The sequence below is a fragment of the Struthio camelus genome, chromosome Z, assembly GCF_040807025.1.
Source record: "Struthio camelus isolate bStrCam1 chromosome Z, bStrCam1.hap1, whole genome shotgun sequence".
NCBI lineage: Eukaryota > Metazoa > Chordata > Aves > Struthioniformes > Struthionidae > Struthio > Struthio camelus.
The window spans coordinates 73,701,725-73,725,059 of record NC_090982.1 but is presented as its reverse complement, the minus strand read 5'-3'; positions in this window follow the sequence as shown (position 1 = coordinate 73,725,059).

The following is a 23,335-nucleotide window of genomic DNA, read 5'->3' as shown; positions in this document are numbered from 1 at the left end:
GATTAAGACAGCATTTTCTTCTGTTCATATCAAAACAGTATTGTCATTTTAATGGTGCAATATTTAATCAGGGCTATATAATAATTGTCCCTGTTTTTTATGTGTATATATGTGTTTATGGTTTATATCTATAGGCATATAATGTTGGTCTTTATTCTCTGTATCTACTAATTTGCTTCTGGGCACAGTTCTATGCAATTTGTCAGGGCCCTGAACAAGCCAGCAGCTCCCTGGGGCCGAGGACTGGTGGCAGTGGGACATCCTGGTGGCAGCAGGGCCAGGCCTCACAGCCAGGGCTGGTCCCACCACCCTGCAAGGAAGCAGAGCAGCTGGGGACAGTAGTGGACAGCCCCAGCCCCAGGCATCAGGCAACTCCACAGGGATGAGGATGGGGCTGGACCAAGGCTGGGCCAGGAAGTTTGCCTGTGGGTTGAGGTTGGCACATCCCTTAGCTGGGCAGGGGTAGGACCATGGTGTGGCTGGAGCCCAGCACAGCTGCAGTTGCATGGCAGGGACTGATGGCTCCAGCCAGGGAGGAAATGGCAGCCCGGGCCAGGGCAGGGTGGGGGGAGTTTCCAGGCGGGCTGGGCAGGGACAGTGAGGGCTGGAGGTGCCTCAGGGCCCTGATACAATTCACAGAAATATCTGCCATTAAAGCTGAAGAGAGAAAGAGAGAGAGGAAGAGATCGGACTTTTCTGCTTTGAATGACTCTGTGACAGGAGAAACCCCAGGAAGCTGGAAGGGGTCTGGGCCCTGAGGTGAGCCCTGTCATTCATGCTTTCTGCTTGCATAATTCAGATCTTCAGCCTAATCAAAAGAGATTAAAATGGACAATGCTTGATTTTTAGTGGGGAGGAAAGGGAGCTTTAGCTGTATAGTCCACAGCTGTGGAGCAGGACAACAGACAGTCTGAGCTCTATACCATTTCTGTCAATCTAGGGTCTGAATCATGGAACAACTTAGGCTGGAAGGAACCTCTGGAGGTCATCTGCTCCAAACCTCTGCTCAGAGCAGGTCTAATAAGATCATATTGCTCAGGACTGTGTCCAGTTAAGTCTTGACCATCTCTGATGATGAAGGTTGCATTGCCTTTCTGGGCCATGTTCCAGTATTTGACCACCCCATGGCAGAAAACAAATGTCCTTGTATTTAACTGGAATTTCTCATGTTCCAGCTTGAGTCTGCTGTTTCTCCACCTATCACTGTGTACCTCTGAGAAGAGTCCGGCTCCATCTGCTCTGTATCTTCCAATCAGGTAGTTGTAGACAGCAATAAGGTCTCCCCTTAACCTTCACTTCTTCAGACTGATTAGACCCATTTCTATCAGCCTCTCTTCATTGCTTGATGTGCCCTAGCCCTTGACCGTTTTGGTGGTCTTCTGCTAGACTCAGTCCTTTATGCCAATATGTAGGTGAAAGTCCAGAGTAAAATCTCTTTCCTTCCCACTTTCTTCCAGAGCTACCAGATTTCTGTAGATACATGCCCTCATCAACATGCTATTGAATTAATCTTTCTTCAGTGGATACCTGTGAACTGTATTTGATATGGAGAAGCATGAATGGGAGAGGTTGACCTGCATCTGAACACTTTACAGCCCAGAGTCTAGATCACTCTTCCTCTGTGTGGCAAAACTATGTTCAAATGCCTGTTCTCTTTACAAAGAGGAGGAGAAATTTGAACGTGGGTCTTTCTTGCATAGATGATCCCTGGAGCAACTGTGCTTTTGAGTAAAAGATGGATTGAACCCATTTTCTCGTACTGCTAAATCAGTATGTGTAAGCAACATAGATCAGTATCTTGCTAGATACTCTATAGCTTGGTGACATGAGGATTTGATATCATTACCTGAACCCATATGTTTACATATGGATGTTTCTGTGATACGTGAATAGATGCCTAGGGAATATAGGTTCTTTCCAGACTGGATGTCAACTAAATGGTAACTCTGACGACTGAAATTTTATACATGGGGTCTAAAAATGAGGTTTAGGCCACCATTATGCACATGCCCTAATTTGATGTCTGTTTCACAGCACAAACATTCACTGTTTAGAACAACAGAGCCTGGAGGCCACAGATGAATTGACTGCTAGGGTATGTACCATTATGGCAAACCTCAATATATTTATAATGATATATGAGCTTTTTGCTGGCATGACTACTTGTTATGAAGGTGTCCAGGACACCAAGGTGTAATCGCCAACTGGATATGGTGTATTTTCCATGTCTCAGCCCTGAAAAACTGGACAAGAAATGACTAGTCCAGAACAGGTGCTGAGATTAACGCATAGTTAAGTGTTCTTATGCCAAAAAGCAGTTGGAGCCATAACATTTTTAATGTCAGGCAAGTTTAAGGAAAGAAAGACGGCAGCATCCACTTCCATAAACAAGCACAGAATTTACTTTGGATTTAGGCATACATGTTTAGAGCTCCGTACCTGGATTGATCAGAATCTTATTTCACTCTTAAGAAAATGCAGATTTCTAATCATTATGGTTTGGGGTTAAACAAAACAAGCCTCGTGTAAGCAAATGCTACCAGCCTGAGTCTGTAAATAGCTCTGCAGAAGTTCAATGGTCTCTCATCTCAATAGGGTATTAGTATCTAGACCCACAGTACAAAGCGAGTTCTGCCAATGCCCTCCTATAGATGACCCATGTATGCTGGAAACAGAGTGCAGTAGACTTTATATGTTGTAGTACCTTGTATATTATTCTCTTTAAAAGTGAAATAGATTTCTCCTGTCGTTCTCATTGGGAACCCATGCCATTGCTGCTTCATGTGAAGAACAGATAATTCTGCTTTGCGAAGCAGTGCTCTAGATCATGGACTGGCCTTGGCCAGTATTACTTGTACCAAGGCAGGATCAAGTGATAGGGTCTCTTTTTCAAGCTCAGAGCTGACTCGAGACTTTTCGGCCGACAAAATCAATCCTGTGCTGGTGGCACAAATGCCCCAGCAGATCTCTGGGGATTTGAGGATGCTGGGAGAGAAAACAGAACAAGTTTGGGGGTAGAAAAGATCAATAGGAATCACAGAGATTCCATGATGGAGCTTGCCTGGGAGAAGGGACTGTAAATGCAGAGAACTGGAACTTACTGGATTGTTTCAGAGACCCTTGAAAGGATGGATGTGTTATTCTCTCTCTCTCTCTCTCTCTCTTCCTCTCTTCTATGCGAATCTATTTATTCTGCAAGTGCTCCATCCACCTTCTTATTCACCTTGTTTTTGGTGATATTTTCAAGTTAGCTTTTGACTAATTTTAATCAGAGAAACTGCTGGGGTTGTATAGGAGGATTTGTAAAAAAACACTCCATGATATAGTTGAAAAGTTAAAAAGCAGAATTCCAGAGGACTTGGAAAAATTCTTCTTAAATAAGAAGAGGGAACTGAGATGAATAATATTTGTATAAAAGGAGGAAATGCTGTGTGAAGCTAATAGGAACCAGATTAAACATAAATTAATACCTTTGCCAAAATATTAAAGGGATCTAGTTTTTATTGCTAGTACAGAGTAACCTCATTTCTGTAATGCTAACTTTATTTGGAAAGAGAAACCTTCCTTTCTCTCAATATCTTCATGCTTCATGTACTGATTTTGTACCATCTCCATTCTGTGAAAAACAGACCTCCCAATGAGGAAAGCCACACATTCTTTAAGGATTTATCTCTTAATTCCAACCAAAATGGGGATGATTTAGGCAAGAAAGATACTGAAATGCAGAATGTGGTTTATCTGGCTGGATGGCATGTTGAAGGGGACTACAGAGACATTTGCTGGGACAGGCAGGATTTTTGCGAGAATTGTTTATTTATAGAAAAACACAGTTTTACTTCACCAAAAGTATTCACATGCTCGGATTGACCTTGGGTAGTAATTTTGCCCAAATGCCTCCCCCTGCCCAAGCTTCAACATTCCTGAAATATTTTTCTTTTGTGTTTTTAAATTATTGAGACTGGGTTAATAAAGTGGATTTATTGTTGTTGACAAAATTGGCAAAGAGGAGATGGTTCTTCTACCATCCTTGTGAGTTAGAACGCTGTGGTTAAGCAGTGTCCTGAGAGGTCTTTTGCAGACGAGTCATTCAAATCCTCTGAATCAGAGAGGGCTTGAAAATGATATATCCCATTTCTCAGAAAGTGTGGTAACCTCTAGGTTATATGGCATGAACAGGGTACAGCCAGTATGTCCTCCAGGGACCCGCTGGGAAACTGAGCTTTCACATAGAAAGATCCTGAAGTGAGACTACTCATTTCAAATATTTGATTCCATCCAAAATAAACTTTTTCACTTTTTTTTCTCTCACAGTTTTTGGCAATAACTCATTTTAGGCTGAATAAGATCATTTTAATAATTAATTTAATTTCCACCACCAAATGAAAAGCAATAAATTGTTCAAAAGGCTCCAGACACTTATTAATGGAAGTGAGAGATGTAATCAAGTTTGAAGCAGCTTCAGTTCCAACTCTGTCTCTGCTTTTGTTAATCACAAAACATTCCCTTATAGGTGCTTGATATTATACATACACGGAGAATAAATAATATTTTCCATATAAATACAATTTTACAGCAATACATTCACTAAACAAATTGAAAAGTAAACATATGAGAAAGCACTACCTGACCCTAACTATCCTTTGGTTACCACTAATAGATGTGATTTTAGACTTGGTTGCAGAAAATTAATGACGTAAAATAGGAGACAGGTATTGTTCAATCTCTTCAGCAGAAAGCATGTCATTCTCCTGGATAATTTCAAGACCAAGGAAACAGATCATTTAACCGAGTCAGACAGATAAATCATCAGGTCAGTTATCTTATTGGACTATGTCTTGTAAGACCAGAAAGAAAATATACAGTTTATGTCAAACGTAGCTAACGAGCTCAATAAATACGTGTGAAATCTGCTAGAAAATTTAAATTGAGTAAACCAAATTGGTAGGTGAGAAAAAGGTTAATAAGATGGAGGAAACGTAGAATGGTCAGGTAAAAACAATCCATTTGGAAATACCAGCACATGTGAACATGATTACAGGCTAGTAAGCATTCAGAGAATCTTTTAAAATAGTTATTATTTTTTGAGTCTTATCAGAAGTCAAATTCTGCTTCCTTTTGTAGTATTTGTTGGGTTTAATTAGCAAGAGGAAGAAAAGAATTTAGCCATAGGTTGAGTATTATAAATATAATCCTTCAAGCTTTGAATGTCAGTTTGTAATCCAGGTTACTAAGAGAGATTTGATCAACTCGATATTCTCACATTTATTGTGTCCCACTGAAAGAACAGTGAGTTAAAAGCACCTTTACTTCCTCTAAAAATAGAAGATCTCAGTTATCAAAAATGAACTTCTCGGCCAGATTTTCAGAGATCCTTGTGACCAACTTAGCCTTGTTATATATATTCAGCTGAGGTGTTCTCAGATAACTTAATCACATTCACTGCTTCAATATACAGACTTTGTCCCTTTGAAATAGGTCCTGATCATTTCCTAAATACAATAGTAAATATGTAAAAGGTTACTTCCCTATCTATCAAGAACGGTGGAAAGATGCTTGGCTGAGGAAGGAAGCTTAGACTGATGTTTCACTCTGTTGTCTGAATTACAGTAAAGGAAGTGGGCACATCTGGGTGGGGTTTATTTGGATCAGGGTGGCATTCTGCCTGGTCACAAGATCTGTTTCTATGAAAGATGCTGGGTTCATCTAATTCATTTCAGAGGAGTCTTTCATAATTGTCTGACTCATACACTAACACTATCCAATCCAGATGAGGGTAGGGGAAATGGTGAAATAGCTTGCAGGGCTACAGCTTCCCTCTCTGATTTCTTTATTAACTCTTTAAAGTACTTTATTCATGATGTCTCTAAGAATGAATGAAGAAGCTAATCCTGTTTATCTTTAAATTTCTAGTGCTGTAGTTTGGGAAGGATTATAACTAGTTGCTATTAGTTCATTGGTCTTACAAGAAATGTTTTGCAGCCAAGTAATGAGATGACATCACAGCAGTAGCTATTGGGAGTGTGATTACTTTAGTTTACTAAAAAGTTGTTATGTAAAGTTGTGGGATAAAACATGTTGTGTCCCTGCATTTTATCTTCATTTTTTTACTTTAATCAAACTTCACTGAAACTGAAATTGCACCCTTCAATACGAAATATCTCTTAAAACTCATCCAATTTATCAGAATGACCAGTGAGATGTCAGATGAACAACCCGTCTCACTGGATATCCCCTTCTTCTGCTTCATCTTCCATATGGCGTGGTCCCATTAGTACAAAGACGATCTAGATGCCTCTCACCTGGCATTTCTACCTTCAAAGGCATGGCTCAAACAGAGCGAAATTTGCAAAAATGTCGTGTAAGTTTTGATGGGTTCACTCTGTTCAGTATTAGTAGAAAGAGAAGGTAAGGTCAGGTAGGTCTGTGGACCACAGCTCATTCCCACTCACTGACAGATCTCCGGGCTGGTTTAGAAAGTCTTGTTCTTCAAAGACAGGAGCAGTGCCTCAATGGAAAATATCTGCATAATCTCTTGTATGAGCAGAGGTAATCTCTTTGAATCACCTGCATTTATCCAGTAGTCCAGGAGTAAGAGTCTCCTGGAAGAAAGAAGAAATGTTTCACACAAAGAGAAATGAGAAACTGTGGTAACTGCTGGGTCTAATAGTTGCAGTCCAAATGACACCTGAATAGAAAAAATATTTTCAGAAGATTCCTGAGATGACAGCCCTGATATCTGCCCTTGAGCATCATTTAGTCCATGTTACCTACTGTACGCATGATACTGCCAGCTGAGAAAAGACTATGCTGCATCTGCTGGTTTAATAGGACATCTGGCTATCCAGAAAGGAAATAGGAGATGAAGAAATCTAAGCAGCTGGAATATAGCTGAGAGAGGAATTGTAGGAAGCAGCAGTGTTTAGGGAAAAAAGAATGAGATAAGTTCTCTAATGTTAGTAATGACATATTTGTAAATAAAACAGTTTGCAGCCTTTAGCAGAAAAGATACTAGCCTGTACTGGACTGAATGGCTACTCCATACTTTCTTGTTGCTGGTTAAAAAAGAGGCTGCGGACTTGAAAAGGTGGAACAAATTGGAATGTTGCCCACTACGGTCTTATTTTCAGCCTTGCAGAATTTTATAAAGGTTTTGTTCCTTGGGCAGTCCAGACCCAGTGGCTTAGGGCGAAGAAAGGGTATGAGTAACATAGTCATTTCACTTAAAAACAAAAAACAAAAGCTACATCCCACCCATTCCTCTCCCCCCCCCCCCCAATCTCAAGGCCTGTGGAAGAAAACTAAAAAATATAGTTCCTAAACGCTCAAATCCAGAAGACAGATACTCAGTCTGGGATCTGATCAACCAGATTAAAAGAAATTATATACATATATATACTCAGTTGAAAGGAAGTAAGGAAAAGGGCAGCTTTAGAGCCTGAAGGTTTGCATTAACTGCTTTTAGTAAGTAATCCTTAATTTTTCCCACGCACAAATTTATCTACCGTTCTATCCAGTTCTACAGCCTATCCTTATCTTCCCCATGTACCCCACGTTCTCTTCTACAAGCTATTTCTAAGGTGAACTATTCTGCTCATTGTGAAGAATTGCAAAGCACCATGTCAGAATTGAGTCAGTTTGATATTTGTCTAGAATAGTCTTCTTTAGGCAACAGCCTGTGAATGACTGTCAAATGTACATACTTTTCAAGTAAACAGAAGAGCAGGACAGCTGTCAAACAGATGTGGAACTGCCATCTTAAAATAACATTCAAGTGTTTCCATTCTGTGTGTCCTAATCATTTGTATGTTTGGTCCTTTGTCGTCTTAACAGCTAATATTAAAAAAGGCTAATGTTTACAGAATGTCCAAGAACAGAGAACTGCCTAAAATAAGGGACAGTAAATCTCATATAATCAGGCATTGTTTAAAACATTTGCTTCCATTTAGGCTTTGGAGTATCCTACATCTGTTTTACACACAATATTTCTGTAATTGTTTTCCCCACCTAATCTTCAAGTAAAAGTTCTGGTTTGTGCCTAACTGTGCTGCTTAATGGGAAATTCACCTCAGTACTAATGGGAATCTTAAAGTTGCAGAAATCTTGAGCCAGAAGCCTTGTGGTCTTGAAACTTAGCAAATAATATGGTCATAAAATTTACCAAAATTTTATTTTGTATTTGTTTTGCTTCTTCCAAGGTTCTTGAGTCAGGAAAGTGAATTTTAATCACTTTCTCAACCTGCTCTGTCTGATTATCAGCATTAGAACAGGACTGAAAATGAAAGCAGAGTTTTGTACAACCACATGATCCCAGCTCCTGGGTTTTTAAGAAAACCATCAGTTAAAACAATATTTTCACAAAATCTCAGAACCATTTTGGTTGGAAGGGACCTCTGGAGATCACCTAGTCCAACCCCCGTACTCAAAGCAAGGTCAACAAGAGCAGGTTGCTTAGGATTGCTTCTAGTCGAATTTTGAATGACTCCAAGGATGGAGACTCCAAAACCTCACTGCCATGCTCTTCCAGTGTTTGATCACTGTTACCATAAAAAAGTTTTTTCGTTTATGTTCAGATGGAATTCCCTGTATTTCAATTTCTGCCTGTTGTCTCTTGTCCTTTCACTGGGTACCACTGAGAAAAGTCTGGCTTTGTCTTCTTTACTCTCTCTCTCCAGGTATTTATACACCAAGATCCCCACCAAGCCTTCTCTTCTCCAGACTGAACAGTCCCAGCTCTCTCAGCCTTTCCTCATGTGTTGGATGCTCCAATTCCTTAATCATTTTTGTGGCACTTTACTGGACTCATTTCAGTATGTCCATGTCTTTCTTGCATGCTGGAGCCCAGACTGGACACAGCACTCCAAATTTTAACACACATGTTCTATTCAGGATTCCCTGTTACCCTCAAACCTTGCTTTTATTCTTTACATAGGCTATATTTCTTGACGACTATGTTACCTAGTGTAAGTAAAGTAATAAAGTTTCAGTGTGGGAGCCAATGCTTAGCTCTGTGGCTCTTGCACCAGGTAGTCTTTATTTGGTAGCTAGGCCTGATTCAAGAAAAGCAAGCCAGGACCCAGTATTTTAGCACTGCTAAATTTGTTCAGTTACACCTTTCTGCTAACGTATTTGGGTGATGAGTTCTGTTTCCTCTGATCTGAGCTTTACAGTTCTGGCAGCTTCTTTTGGTTTCTTCATAGCTCTTCACAATCCTGCTGTCCCCGCAATAATACAGAGAACACAACAGGATCACAAAACAAATGTCCTCAAAGAATCAAAGAGCGGGCTAAACGGAATAGACTGAACTCACAAGATACTGTCTAGAATAATGGGGCGTAGTATTTCTGGAGATAGTTGAGTATAGGTCATTAAGATTAGTTTAGGTGTAGCATCATGCATAAATAAATTAGTAAGTTAGTTATGAAAAGGAACCAAGACCATCTGTAGAAGGTTGGGGTTTTTTTCCCCTCAATAAGGACTGAGAAGTTACTCTTTAAAAATCTCAGCATCACTTGCTGTTTTTGAAGACATGGTCAGAGAACTACCTTTCTTTCTGTGTTTGCTGGAAATATACCCCAAAAGTATCAAAAAACTCTCAGCTTTCTGAGGAAAGTTGCAGAAATCAGTAGTCCTATGTCAAGGAATCCTTTCATGGAGCATTTCCTAGAACACTGCAGCACACTCCGTGGCACATGCATGGGGAGGAGTGCTGGTGCCAAATTCAGCTTTTTCTTTTTAGTTTGCAAAAACCCAGTTAGGCTCTGTGCATAGTTTTGCAAATTGAACAGAACACTGAAACACTCCTCAAATTGCTATGAAAATATCCACAATTAGAATACAAAGAGCAGATATCCTAAGAAACTTTTCAACGTTTTACAAGTTTGAGTTGCTTGTAAAAAATAGAACAACAAAAACCTTATGGAGTCTGCCAGGGTTTGGAATTTTGCTAGGCTGTTCCTATTGCACCTACATGATGTTTCGGGGAGCATGTGTGACATTGCAGGATCTGGGAGCATGTGTGACACTGTAGGGTTTTCAAGCATGGGTTGGGTGGGAGTGGTCATTGCCTATGAATTATTTGTGCTTTTTAAGAAGAAATTAGAAAAAGTATTGTTAAAAAGTTTGTTAGAAAGAGAAAGAAGTCAGCATTTACTTTATTATATCTTTCAAATTAGAGGTCTAGTACTCATTTTGCATTCCTAAATGCCCCTCAAACACAGCTGCGTACACTGCAAACACAGTGGAGCAGAAATGGACATATCTGGGCTAATGTTAATCTAGCAGTACTGTGAAACTATGAAGCCTCAATGAGAAAATCTTTACCCGCTTCTGAGCAGGCTTGAAACCCAAGCTCAGTGACTAGTGTTGCTGAAGTTTAGCTGATACTTATTTTCTCTAGCTAGGAAAGGTGCTGTTTCAGTGTGTCTGCATGTATTGCAAAGGTGCCTCCTAGCAGCAGTCTGGAAGTAGCCAAATGCTCTCGTGGCAGGGAACGACTGTACAACTTGCTTCTGTTGTTTAAAATATCCTTTTTTGTAGATGGCGAATATTGTGGATATACTGAGTGCTTGGATACACTCTGCTCACTGGTTTTCGTGTCTAACAGTATTGTGCTTACAGGTTTTGAGTTCCTGATAGGATACATTTGAAATGGCTTCCCAGAGTGACATGTGAAACTTCTGTCTGCTCTCAACTGTCTATAAGCTGAAAACACATTAAAACGAGAGCTAACAAGTGTAATACATTTCAGGGATGTAGTTAATGTCAAAGGAGCTCTATGGCACAGAGAAAATTTTTTGGCAGGGAAGACATCTTCTGGAGGCTGGTGCAGGCATCCTTTCTAACCTGGCACTGGCTAGAGCAATGCCACTGTGATTAGTAAGTCACTGAATGCAGTACTGTTCTGCTATTGATTCAAACTGTTCCCCTGAAGAAGTATTTTCAAGATTTGACCCATAATTATTGTGTCTAATCTTAGTTTATGCTTTCAGTTTTACAGCTAGTTTCCAATATCACATCGAATGCCTTTCAGATATCGTGGAAGAAAGTGTTGTAGAAAGGCTGAGAAACAGCTTGTGGAAATATTGCTTCAGAACGGATGTGCTGTAAAATTCTACTTGTCACAGCCCCTCTTGTGGCAGCAGCAGCAGCAGCAGCCACCAAGCTGCCTCCCCAAGGCATAAGTGCAGTTGTGCAGTAAGGCACTGGTGTGGTGCTGCTGTCAGGAGCTGGCACCTGTAACTGTGTCTTGAGCTGGCACTGCTTTTTGGCTGTGCAGTGTGGGGAGATGGGCAAAAATCGTTTTGCAACCCCACCTCCAAACTACCTTATGTCGAGTTTGTCCATGCAAAGAGCCTGAGAGAATATAAAGAGAAACTGTAACTTGCTGCTATCCTGGTAAATGATGGGTGCAGATGAGATATATACAGAACCTGGGGTCCATTTCATCACAGCACTCAGCAAAGGCAGCTGGCTACACTGTTTCTGGAGTATGCTATATCAAACTAAGGAAATGCACGTTCCCAAGCTGATCTGCTGTGGAGTCACATGTTCTTAGTGGAGCTACTCAAGGAGAAGTGCAGCTGTGCAATAAATATGTGGAAAAATGCATTAGGCACTTTACCTTTATATCACACAGCTTTTAGCTTGCAGATATAAGATGCTTTGGAAAATAGATCTGGAGAAGCACTTATCTCCAAATACTGGCCCAAAACCCACTCATTTTTTGAGCAAATATTGCAAGTATACTCCAATTAGATTGTTGTCCCACTCTGTCAAGTCTGTCCTTGATGGGATTTGAATATTCACATGGTTCTATGAGGCTCTTCAGATCTGATTTCTTTATGTGGAAAATGCTACCTGGCATTCTTTCCCTCTCATATAGCAAGATGTGAGATATTCATGGTAAAGTGTATAATCTGTCATACATCCCTCCTTCGAGCCTTATCTGTTTAAAACAGTAACAGACAATACTTACACATCAGCATTACGTATTGCTGAATAAATATCTTGAAGTATATATGAATTACACCTGCCTGCTATATGAATTAGCCTAATGCACACCATTCTATTTCGTAGCTTTTCCTTGCAATTAAAGTAGCCAGAAACATGTGTTTTAAATGATAGCTGAGTTTCTGAGAGGAGGAGGTAACTGGCTGAGTGAGATGCTGGTATGGGATATTGTCAGTGCTAGCCCTGTCTGAACACATTGTGTGGGATGTGGCGTGTTTTATAAGTGTCCACAGTGATGTGGTCTTAGAGAGTTATTGTGGATGCAGAGAGAAGCCTAACAGCTCTCAGGATTTAGTTTTTTGATTAGTTTGCAAATTATTCTGGCAGGTCATTTTTCCTAGTATAAAGTATTTAAAAAGGTGCCCTGCAGTGAGACAGTGTCCAAAATCATATATCATATAATTTCTCTGTGTTTTGAGGAATTGTATTACACTATATAAAGTTTATTAAATTAAATTTATTAATTAAAAAGGTTAGATGTAATGGCCATGACTCCAGTCCAAATATACCAGTAGCGTGGGTGGATAGAATTCTATTGCAGTTAATGAAATTGTATTTGCTTCCAGATTTTGCTTAGTTTCTATGTCAATAATAAATAAGAATACTTAGCTACTAGACAGAAAAAACACAATATGTTTATTACAGAACAGAAAAGCAGTAGCTCATATTGCTCACATTTATCGTGCTGTGCCCCTAATATGAATGTTTTCTAAGAGACGAAAACTGTATTTCTCTAATGATCAAATTTCAGGTTGTTATGGGGCAATTTGTGCTTCAAGATACTGCATGCTCTGTAAGGATATTTATGACTCTGACATGGAACAGTTTGTGTCCGTGTTTTTTATCTATGCTACAAGTGGACTATAGCCAAACTGCATGTTTTGGCATGGTCTCTTACCCCTGCTATCTGCTGAACAGTACCTAGAAATTATACGGAGAAGAGCTAACTGGCACAGGCCAAAACCATGCCACATGTTCAGGAGGTCCAGCTATCCAAGCAGACACACAGTATGGGAACCTCTCCCTCTGGAGCTTCCAGAAGGCAGAGAAGGAGCAGGCATCTAAGTGCAGGCAGCAGTGAGATTTCACATACAGGGCCTGAAATACAGAAGTGGAGCCCATAAATCTTCAGAGAAGCTTGGCACTTGTTGAGAGGGGATCAGGAATGAGTATCTGTCCTGCACAGCAGTGATGGCATATGCTTGAGTGTGCATGACAACTGGGGTAACAATATGGCAGCGTGGGCTTCTGTACAAAGCAATCTCCCTTCTAATTGCCATGTACCCTCAGATGCACACTCACAAAAGGACCTCAGTTTGCTTGGTAAATCAGCTCTGCTTTATTTGCCATTCAAAGAAATCTCATCCAAAGATGATTTACCCATTCATATGGGTAAATTCAGCTAGAATAAAAGGGGATAAGGGTACATCTATATCCTAACAGATAAAGGTGCTCTTTGGTCACCTCTCATATGTGGTGCCAGAGCGTTAAGATAGCTCTGCGAGAACAACGGAACATATAGATCTGTTAACGCAGATAAAGAACTAGCATTTCTAAACTCATTAACAGAGGCAGAAGGATTGAATCAGACTTCTGTTATGTTAAAAGAAAACAAACATGCCAGTTGGTACACATGTGAATAAATATTGTTTTCATTATTCCTATGACTTACAAAAGTAAAAACTGCTGAAAGAGAGAGATTTGAATGAGCTTCAATTTTACTGAAACTCATATTTCAGTAACATTTTAAGTCCCTTGTTGTTCACATCCTCTTTTATAAGCTTCAGAGGTAAATTGCTTTTCCTCAATTGTTTACTTAAATGCTCATTCACAGTTTGGCACTAGTCAATTTGTGTTTGCATTTTTCCAAGTCAGACTTCAAAAAGTCTTTTCATGAAACCAGTCTATAAATTTTAAAGCACTTGAGCAAAACCCTATGAGAGGAGGCCAGGAAACAGTTTGATGATGGCAGTCCTAAACAGCTGGACTATGTTAGTTGTCCTATTGAGTATGTGCTAACGATGCCTGGTTATTGCATATTTTTCATCCTTCTTGTTGTCGGCAAGAGAAAATGAAATTACATCTGTTCAGTATTGCTGTCTGCCCTGCTAGATAGAAAGCACCCCTTGTATATTATTATATATTATTATATTATTACGATTGATGCACAGCACCAACAGTATTGGTTTTCTTTTGCTTGTGTTGCAGAAGAATATACTAAACAGTTACATGGGTGCTATCCCTTAAGAGAGGGAGACAGGTTTTCTCTGCTGCTTGCACATGCCACCTCCCCACCTTAGGTCTGTGTGTTTGGCTGTCCACTGAGCTACACAGAGACTTCAAGCTCTTTGTCTGGCATTCAAGGCTTTATCTCATACAAGCTGTCTTACATCCTGGGTGAGTACATTAGAAAATAAGAACTGTTGTACTTGCATTGACCTTAATGAGATTATACAAATTTTCACTAGCTAAAGAGCTGGTCCTTTATCTTTTTTTGTCTCCCATGCCATCCTATATCACCTATGAACTCAACCACGGACCATGGTGTGCTCACTGACCCTGGCTTTTACTTCCATGCCTTCTTTCATGTGTTTCCTATTGTCTCCTTCAGGATGATGCTGTGGTGAAATGCTATTTGACTGTCTCTCCTATCATGCATTGCTATCCATAACACATCATGCCTCTTCTGTATTTTTCATCCTTGAAAAGAAAGTTTCTGTTCCAAAATGCTGCTGTGGTACTCATGGAAATTGTAGTAGTTACAGTTTTCAATATCTAATTGACACAAAATGCTTGATGCACCACTGTTCTTTGTGCATAAATACTTCAGTAGCTTTGCTCAGTGGGGCAGAAATCACATTCAGCAGAAATACTGGGTGAAACCATTTCCAGTTCTTTTTTATGCCATTCCCTCATTATCGCTTTTCTCATTTTCCCCTTAATAGGACATAAAAATGCCACTGACACCTTAGTTTTTTGAAGTCATTTCAACAGTAAACATATGTGTGTGGCAAATATCAGAAGTATACTATTCAACACCTACGGATGCAGACTGATCTGGTTTTTTTTACATCCCAAAACCAGGCAGAAGGGATGGGAAATATTTTGGTTCCACTAAGAACAATTTGTCTTTCCCCAAGGGTAAGAAGGAAAGCATTCTTTTCCCTTTAAAATTTTTATTCTAACCGCCAAGCCTTTCAGATGCTACAGTTGTTTTCACAGCACTGGACATCCAGAAAAAAAGTGGTTTACTCAAGACAGTGTTTTTTACCCATCCTGCCAATCCCTGCCTTGAGATTATTGCTGCACAAAGGAAGCACATTTGGCAAAAGAGTAGCCAGTGCTGAAGATATGATATCCCCTCTTCAATAATTCTTGAAAGGATGCAGTATATTAAAGAATAATTGCACAGGAATGAGTAGCATGTGGTGGTATGAAAAGACTGCAGATGTTTGTCCAGAGAGTGGTGCTCTGATCTCAGCTAAAGCAGCAAACCCCTGTTTCACCAACACCGCTGCCTTGGGGCTCTGGCAAATTCCTGTCTTAATCTTCAGCCTCACCTGGAGACACACCTCAGTTTGTGGAGATTTGCAGGCAGGGAGCGGAATTTACTCGTGTGGAAACAACTTGAAATGTCCCTTCTTACGGTGAATGCAGAAAGAGTCCAAAGAGGATGGGATCTGCCTTGTTATCAAAACCAAAAATCAGATGACTGATATTAAGTTGCAGAGATAAGCTTACTGGCTCTATAAGAGCGGGAGTATAGTTATGAATGAGCCTTGAGTCGCTCCTGCTTTTGCTGAATAGTGTAATGAGAGGTTTGGCAAGTGTAAGCTAATATGTATGAAATTGCCTTAATTTAGCCATCTTTCTTGGGAAAACTTTGGGGATAATTTTGAGGTTTGTGTAGTCCACCTCAAAAAATGCAGTGTTTTAAAGGTAAAAATTAAATCAGCAAGTTATTTCACTTTGTCAAGAGTAATATGTGTCTTATTTGAGATTCATAGCCTTTTAATTTTTTCCTTTATGTTGTCCCCTTGTGTGCAGTCCTTTCTCCCCTGCTTATTACTTGTGGTTGTTGTTGCCTCAGATTTTCACTGCAAGCTCTTTACAAAAGGCCTATTTCTTTGTCCTGCTTTTCAAACAGAGTGTGCTGGTAAATTTATGGATATACTAAAATATCCTAAAATATTAGAAATAGCTGTATTAAACTTGATGTGTAACTTGATGGTACAGCAAGAACTGTGATCAGAATCCCATGCAAGCTCTTAAACACAAAGGTCACATTTTCAAAGATGCTGAGCTCTAAAGCTCTTTTCCTGACTTGGAGCACTCCTGTAAATTAGGCCTTGTTCAGGCCTTGCAATACCTGAAAAGAGTCTAATCTGTACTTCAAAATTAGCTGTTGTTAACCCTCAATTATTTTACCTGTTGCAGTCTGCTGGGCACAGGCTACATGTCAGTGATATGGTGTTTTGTACCAGTTTTGCGCTCGGAATCCTCTTATTTCCTCTTTTCCCATTTTTCCAGAGGATTTGTCTGAGTCAACTAATGGAAGCACTCCCTTTGATTTTGGTAGGAACTGCCCTTTTCTTTTTGACCCAATGTCCTGTTTCTGCCTCATAGCTCTGAAACAGGTGTTTTTTCACATGAGAGAGAAGAGTTTAACCAAACTGTGATACTTAGGTGTGTCACAAAGCTGGGTATCACATAGCTCTGGCATTTTTCCTTTTTTGGAACAAATATCCTTGGGAGTTACGTTAGTCTCCTTGTCTAACCATCCTGCCCTATTCCCCAGCTACATCAGTCTGCTGCATTACATGACAATGCTGGAACATGACTTTAGATCTGAAACAATTGGTGATCTGACTCATAACACTAATCATTTTAGGTCTGAAGTCATGTTCCGTTGTGCTATAATGAAGATGAGTCAACACAGTTTCTCCATGGAGAACATTTAAGAGGATAAACTTTTACCCTTAAGAAAGTTTTCTGTACTTCATTCTTATTTCTTAGTGTAAGTTCCATGAAACAAAAGACAAGGAATTTCACTGAGTGTTGCTGTTTGTGGTTTTTTCTTTCTACCCAACTATTTATAAGGCAGAAGGAAAGAAAAGAAAACAAAAAGGCCAAGCAAGACACTAGAAATGCTGGTCCTAAGTCCTAGGAGTAACTTGCATTTTCATAGTGGGAAATCATATTAAGCCACTCAGATTGCCAGCGTCCTTAGAGTTCTAATCAGATCTGCAGCAAAATGTTATTATCTCATATAAATACGTAGCCATATCCAACCCTCATCCTGTTACCCCCTCAGTGAATCAGAGATCCTTCTCAACTGCAGGCCTTTCTTTCTCATCTATAAAGGAGGAGATAAGGAAAGCAACTTTAAGTTACAGAGAGGTTTTGTGTGTAATATTTCTTGTATTCACTTTGATTTTTATTGCTGGGAGGTTTTGTCTGTGTCAGTTGATACGTAGTACTCAATTTCCAAGAAGCGCACCAGCTCTCGCAAGTCTTGGCTTGCAGAATCCTCTCCAAGGCACAGACTTGCTAACTACGACTTGTGTAAGGTGAGGGGGACCTGGGCAGCTAGCACTGCTCTTCCTAGGACAATAGATTCAGGTTCAGAATACGGGTTGTGCCTAGCCCCTTTGAAATTCGTAGGAGCTGTGCCATTAGCCTCACTGAAATCAACTCTTTGGCCTCCCTTCTGCCTCTTGCTCATTCTGTGCACTGTACTCCCTCCTGGGGGGTTCGAGTTCTCTTACACAGATTGGGACCACTTGTGAATCTTTACATGATAATACAATGATCCTTTAAACCAAACTCTTTATCTAGATGAGAGAAATATTAAAAAAGAATAGACAAAACCAGGTGATAGACCCTAGAGGCTCTGGTTTTCAGAAGTTTCCTTCCACAACTTTTACTGGAAATATTCTTTAATAAAATAATACAGCAAAAGATAGTGTGCTGAGCCCTTGTACCGTTCTCTCCAGGTGCCTCCTAAAAGCGCTTGCAGACACAGAATTTTGTAGGCAGCCATCACTGTAACAAATAAACACGTCAAAAAAAAAGTTTGTAGCAAAAAAACAAGGCTGTGATGGTATAGCCCTGATGCTATGAGATGGAGGAGACTGAAAAGCACAAAAAGTCTGTGGTAATTGCAAACTTAGGTGAGTAAAAAGGAGAAGAGATGGGAGGATACAGACAGCTGTTAGAGCTGCATTCCTAGGGAGCTCCCATGGTTAGTATGGTGTCTGATGTAGACACATCCATGTGACATGGGGTAGCTAGATATTATTGACTGAAGATTGCTGAAGAGCCTTGCAGTGGAAAAGCTATTTCTTAATATCAAATCATTTCCTAGTATTGTGATTTATTTTTCCTAGTTGTCTTGTCTCCCACTGAGGTAAATTCTATGCTTTAAGCACAACATTGCCCACATTATTTCTCAGACAGAGATAGCAGCAGGGATTTGTTATAACACAAAGTATATGTTTTACTTGAACACAATGATTAATATGGGATTGTGGGCAATCCTATTCTGTTTATTTTTCTCTAATGTCAAAACCTCCAGCTCATGCGTCAGCTCTTTTATTCATTTGCTTAGTTTTTATAGCATCGACGCTACACTTCTGGTGTTGCATAACATTTAAAACATGTTCACTACAAAAGTGCAGAACAAGTTTTATTTTGGTTTAGCCTGGTTTCATTTTAAGTGATGCAGTTCCCCACATGGCTCACTTGACGTAGGGTGCCTGCTGCTACATTATAGGCCCATTTCTTTTCACTCTTAATACCTGAACCACAACCCTGGTGAAGTGCAGTTTCTTGCCAATTTTAGAGCATTTTCCTACAAGAAGTAGAATAGTAATAGAGTTATTTCATGGTTACCGAGGAACCCCAAGGCAGCAGCCTGGCTGGCTCGGTTCTCCACAGCAGCAGTGGTGTAATGGCTTACCTGCCTCTAATCTCCATTTTCTGGTGTACACTTCCCTACATCTACATCTTCTAGATCCCAAGAAGCAGATGATTGTGAGCCACATGTGCCCTTTCTTTTCTTCTGGTCCCTTTGCAATAAAATTGTAGTTACTTTCCTAAAGCGGACCCGGAAAAATCCAGGAAGAAGGAACAAACATTGATTTCAGTTCACTGTGGCGGAATCTCCTATCTGTTTTTGACCATGCAAATACTTTTCTTATTATGTCCTTGAGTTTATAGAGTGCTTTGTGCTTTATAAATAGAACAGGTTCCTGCTTCAAGGAACTTATTATCTTAAGTCAGATAGATGTGATATGAGCAATAAAAAAAAAAAAAAGCAGCACAATATGGAGCCAAAAGGAAGAGCCTTGCAGAGACATGCTTAGCGCAATCTCCCCAGTATTGCTCCACATGCTGAATTTCTGATTGTTTGATGTTCAGACCTGTTCTTCTCTGACAAAAACAACATGAACTGGTGCCAGCTGTGGCTCTGTGATGTGTAGAACTTGCTTTGCACAGGCCATGAAAGAGCCCACAGATGATGAAAAATTTGGGTCACTACCAATCCATTTTTGACATTCATAATATTGCTAATCTCTTGGCCTATCCAGTTCTTCTTTGTTATGTTTTAAAAGTATTTACCACTTGCCCTAGGTAGATTAAAATGCAGATGTAAGAAAGTGTGAAAACACCAAATAGCTGCTCTACCAGAACCATTTGCTTAAAGATAATAGCACTAAATTAACAAAAATGAACGCTATCCACATTCAGCCTTCAAACAGTCTGACTCAGCTGCTTAATTCGATGTCCTCTGCCCTTTGCAGCTTGGAGGAGAGAAACTTTGCAACATACCCACAAGGTTTATGAATTCCATTTCTGGTGGATTGAGGTAAGGAGTGAATTTCAGAAACCAAGATACCGTAAGAGTGATGACACTTGCATCTTTACAAAGTAACATGTCATGTCCAGCAAAAGCTACACTACTCAACTCTGAGACTACAACTATAGAATTTAGAATTTCTGTAAATAATAATAATAATAATAATAATAATAATAATAATAATGATGATGATGATGATGATGATGATGATGATGTGCTTAATGATGCATTTAATAATTTAAAACATTTAATATTTGAAAATATTGCAAAGCCTGAATGTGTCAGTAGCATTCTAAATTTAATCCCACCAAAGCAGGTGTTTCAAGACTGCAACATCTAAAATTAGGGGTAAATGTGATGAGTTTCTGCAGCGAATCTAGGACACACCATCCAGCAACTGTGCACCTTTATTTTTGAAGCTATTTATCAAGCTGGTAAGTAATACGTTTAGACTGATGAGATCTGCTCCCCAAAGATGAATAAAAAGATTGTCATAAAGTGCTCTTTAACATTTTGTTGGAGTGCAGAGGGAAAAAATAATAATTATTCCAGCTCTTTCTAATGCTTCATATTTAACGCCAAAGAGGCATAAGCTTATCTGGAACTTTTAGGCGCATTCAATGTTGACCTTTTCCTATAAACCAATAGTCCAGTTCTGCTGCCCTGAAAATATCAGAGCAAAACATGAGAGTTTCTGGCTGCAAGTACTCCAAAAAGTCAAGATAATTCAATTGGCTAAATATATATTTCAATATAGTAAGTCCTACTCTGAAATTATGGGGCAATAACTTTTAAAGCTCAAGAGGGAAGAGGCTCTGAGAATGCTATTGGTATTGTCTGAGTACCAAATGGCAAAGAAACATGATGCAAAATATAATTCTGTGGCAGAAGAGAAAACTGCTGCCTCATTTAAACAGTAAGGCCACAATGACCTAATAAATACTTTATTTCGAGCAAGTTTCTTCTGAAGGATGAGTAGAACTTGACTCAGACTTTTCTAGTTATGGTATTTGTTAATCATCTAAAAGAGTACATTTTTACAGCTGGGATTCACCAGGCACTGCATCCTTATCAAGTGGAAACACTAATCATATAACAGACAGCAAAGAGTCTGCATAATTGCTATCCTAAGGTATAGAGGACCAAGCCTATCAGTGAGATTTATTTTATATAATATCTCACACCTTTTCATGTGACAGCACTGCTGTTTTCTCAGATAAAGTAGAAGAGCAGCCAACTTAGCAGAGGTTTATAATCTGCGGAAAGTAATTGATTTTCTATCTAAACAGACTCAGCAATAGAAATGCCTTGTGAATGTTTTAGTATCTCATTCAAAAAGCCAGTCTGCTAAAGAAAAGATTGATTGAAGACCACACAAAAGAAGAGGAAATAGGACAGTAACTTAGATGTTGCAATATATTTTCACACTATCTTCAGCACTTTATTAAAGAGTTTCCAGAGCACAAGACACCCTGTTGACACAACAATTTAGTTCGGCAGAGAATAGCCGTTTCTTGAAGAACAAATGCACAATATTACCATATGGGCCCTCTACTACATTGGCAAATGGAGTACTAACCCTCTGCTAAATTCATCTTGTTCGTTAAGCTTTTCATAGAGAAAGTCAGGTGTGCTGGTAGATTACAGATTCCTAGCAGTACTGCATCTGAAAAAGTATACTGTAAAATATACTTGTTTCCATATGCCAGAAAGTGCATGATTTTAGTTCTCCATAATGTGTAATTCCAGGCACTTGTAAATTATTTTGTTAGGTTTCACCTGCAAAGATGGAAGATTTCAAAAGTGAGTGAATGTAGCTAATAAATGATCCGGGAATGTGGGAAAGAGGTAACCTCAAGCACCAAGACTGTTAAAAAAGATGATGTATCTTTTCCCTTTGCGATTTCTTAATGGCCAGATCAATTTCTTAGGAATAGGATGACTATTTTACAAAATCAGAGATATAATCGTGATTTAGCTTGCTATTTATGTGTATCCATAGAGTTCTTCAGTAAAACGAAAAAGGGCAATAGCATATCTTTAGTTAACTTTTGCCAACGGACAAATGGAAAGACTTTTATTTAATGGGCAAGACAGAGAACTGAGGTGAAACTTCAAAGATATTCTCACTTAAAATGGCAAAAAATGTTCACCAAGGTAAATCAAGGTCATTTTCATTCACCGAGTCACGCAGAAGCTGTTCTGTGTGCAATAACCTAAACAGCTATTCAATAATCGAACAGTCTTCAATAATTTCTTTATAGATAGTGTTCTAACTGTAAGTGTGGAGTATGTAGGTTGCATAATATCAGATTTTCCATGGTTATATCTATGTTAAATACTTCCTTAATAGTGTTCTGAAGTAAGAAATTGCTGCTTTGAGGTACCATTTGGAAATAACTGATATATGATCAAAGACAGGGAAGGCTGGGAACCAGAGCAGGCCTTGTCTTCACTGAGAGGTATACTCTTATGATAGACCTATCACAGAGTTATGCTGGAAGGCACTAATAGGTTATCTGTTCTTCTACATACCAGATGCTAATATATTCCAGCCAGTTCTAATAATGTGTGTTCACCAAAGCTGATCCACTGGAAGTGTATGCAGTCCTGATTAGGACTCTACCGAAAACGCAGAACAAATGCACCAACAACTGATTGCTTGCAATGGTAAAAAGCTTTGTGGGTTACAATTTCAATATGCCTGGCTACAGCTGCGTTAGCTTTCTCTACCTTTCTCTGTTTGGTTTATATTATTACTACCCAGTAATTGTCACTACTGAAGCTGTTTCTATGCTGTAATCAGGACACTTTTCAGTATTTATTTTGTTAGGTGGAACAGATAATTTTTTTCAATTTCTCATTTTAAGGAAATGTTTTCACTTCAAATAGTTTTTTCTGGCTCTCTTCCAGAGTTTTTTCATAGCTTCAACATTGTTCCTGAAATATGGACCTGAGGCTGTGTCATATTCCAGCATGAGCCTTTTGGTAGAAACAGAGACATGATTTTCTCTTTACTCTTGTACATTACCTCCTGACATATGTATCTGAGTGTACATATGTGGACTTATTACATGCTAATGAAGTTGTGTGAATATTTGTATACATAGCAGATACATTGAAAATCTCCAACAGTAAGTACTTTTTAGAATTACTATAATAGCCCTATGCTAAAAATATAGCTTCTACAGCTGTTTATCTAACTTTTTATAAGCCTTCTTTTCTGATTTCTGTAAAGATCTGAACTTTTAAAGAGTTTTGAGAAGATAGTATGGGAAAATTTAATTATTTTCAAATGTTTTTTACACTGCCTTTCCATGCCAATCTGCAAAATACATATGTGTGTTTGTCTATATCTGCAGATGTGTATTCTGGGAGACTGATTGTTCCACTGAAGTCTTTCTTTTGCTTTCGATTTTATGATGAACAACCACTGACAATTGTGAAACTGAAGTTACTTGATTT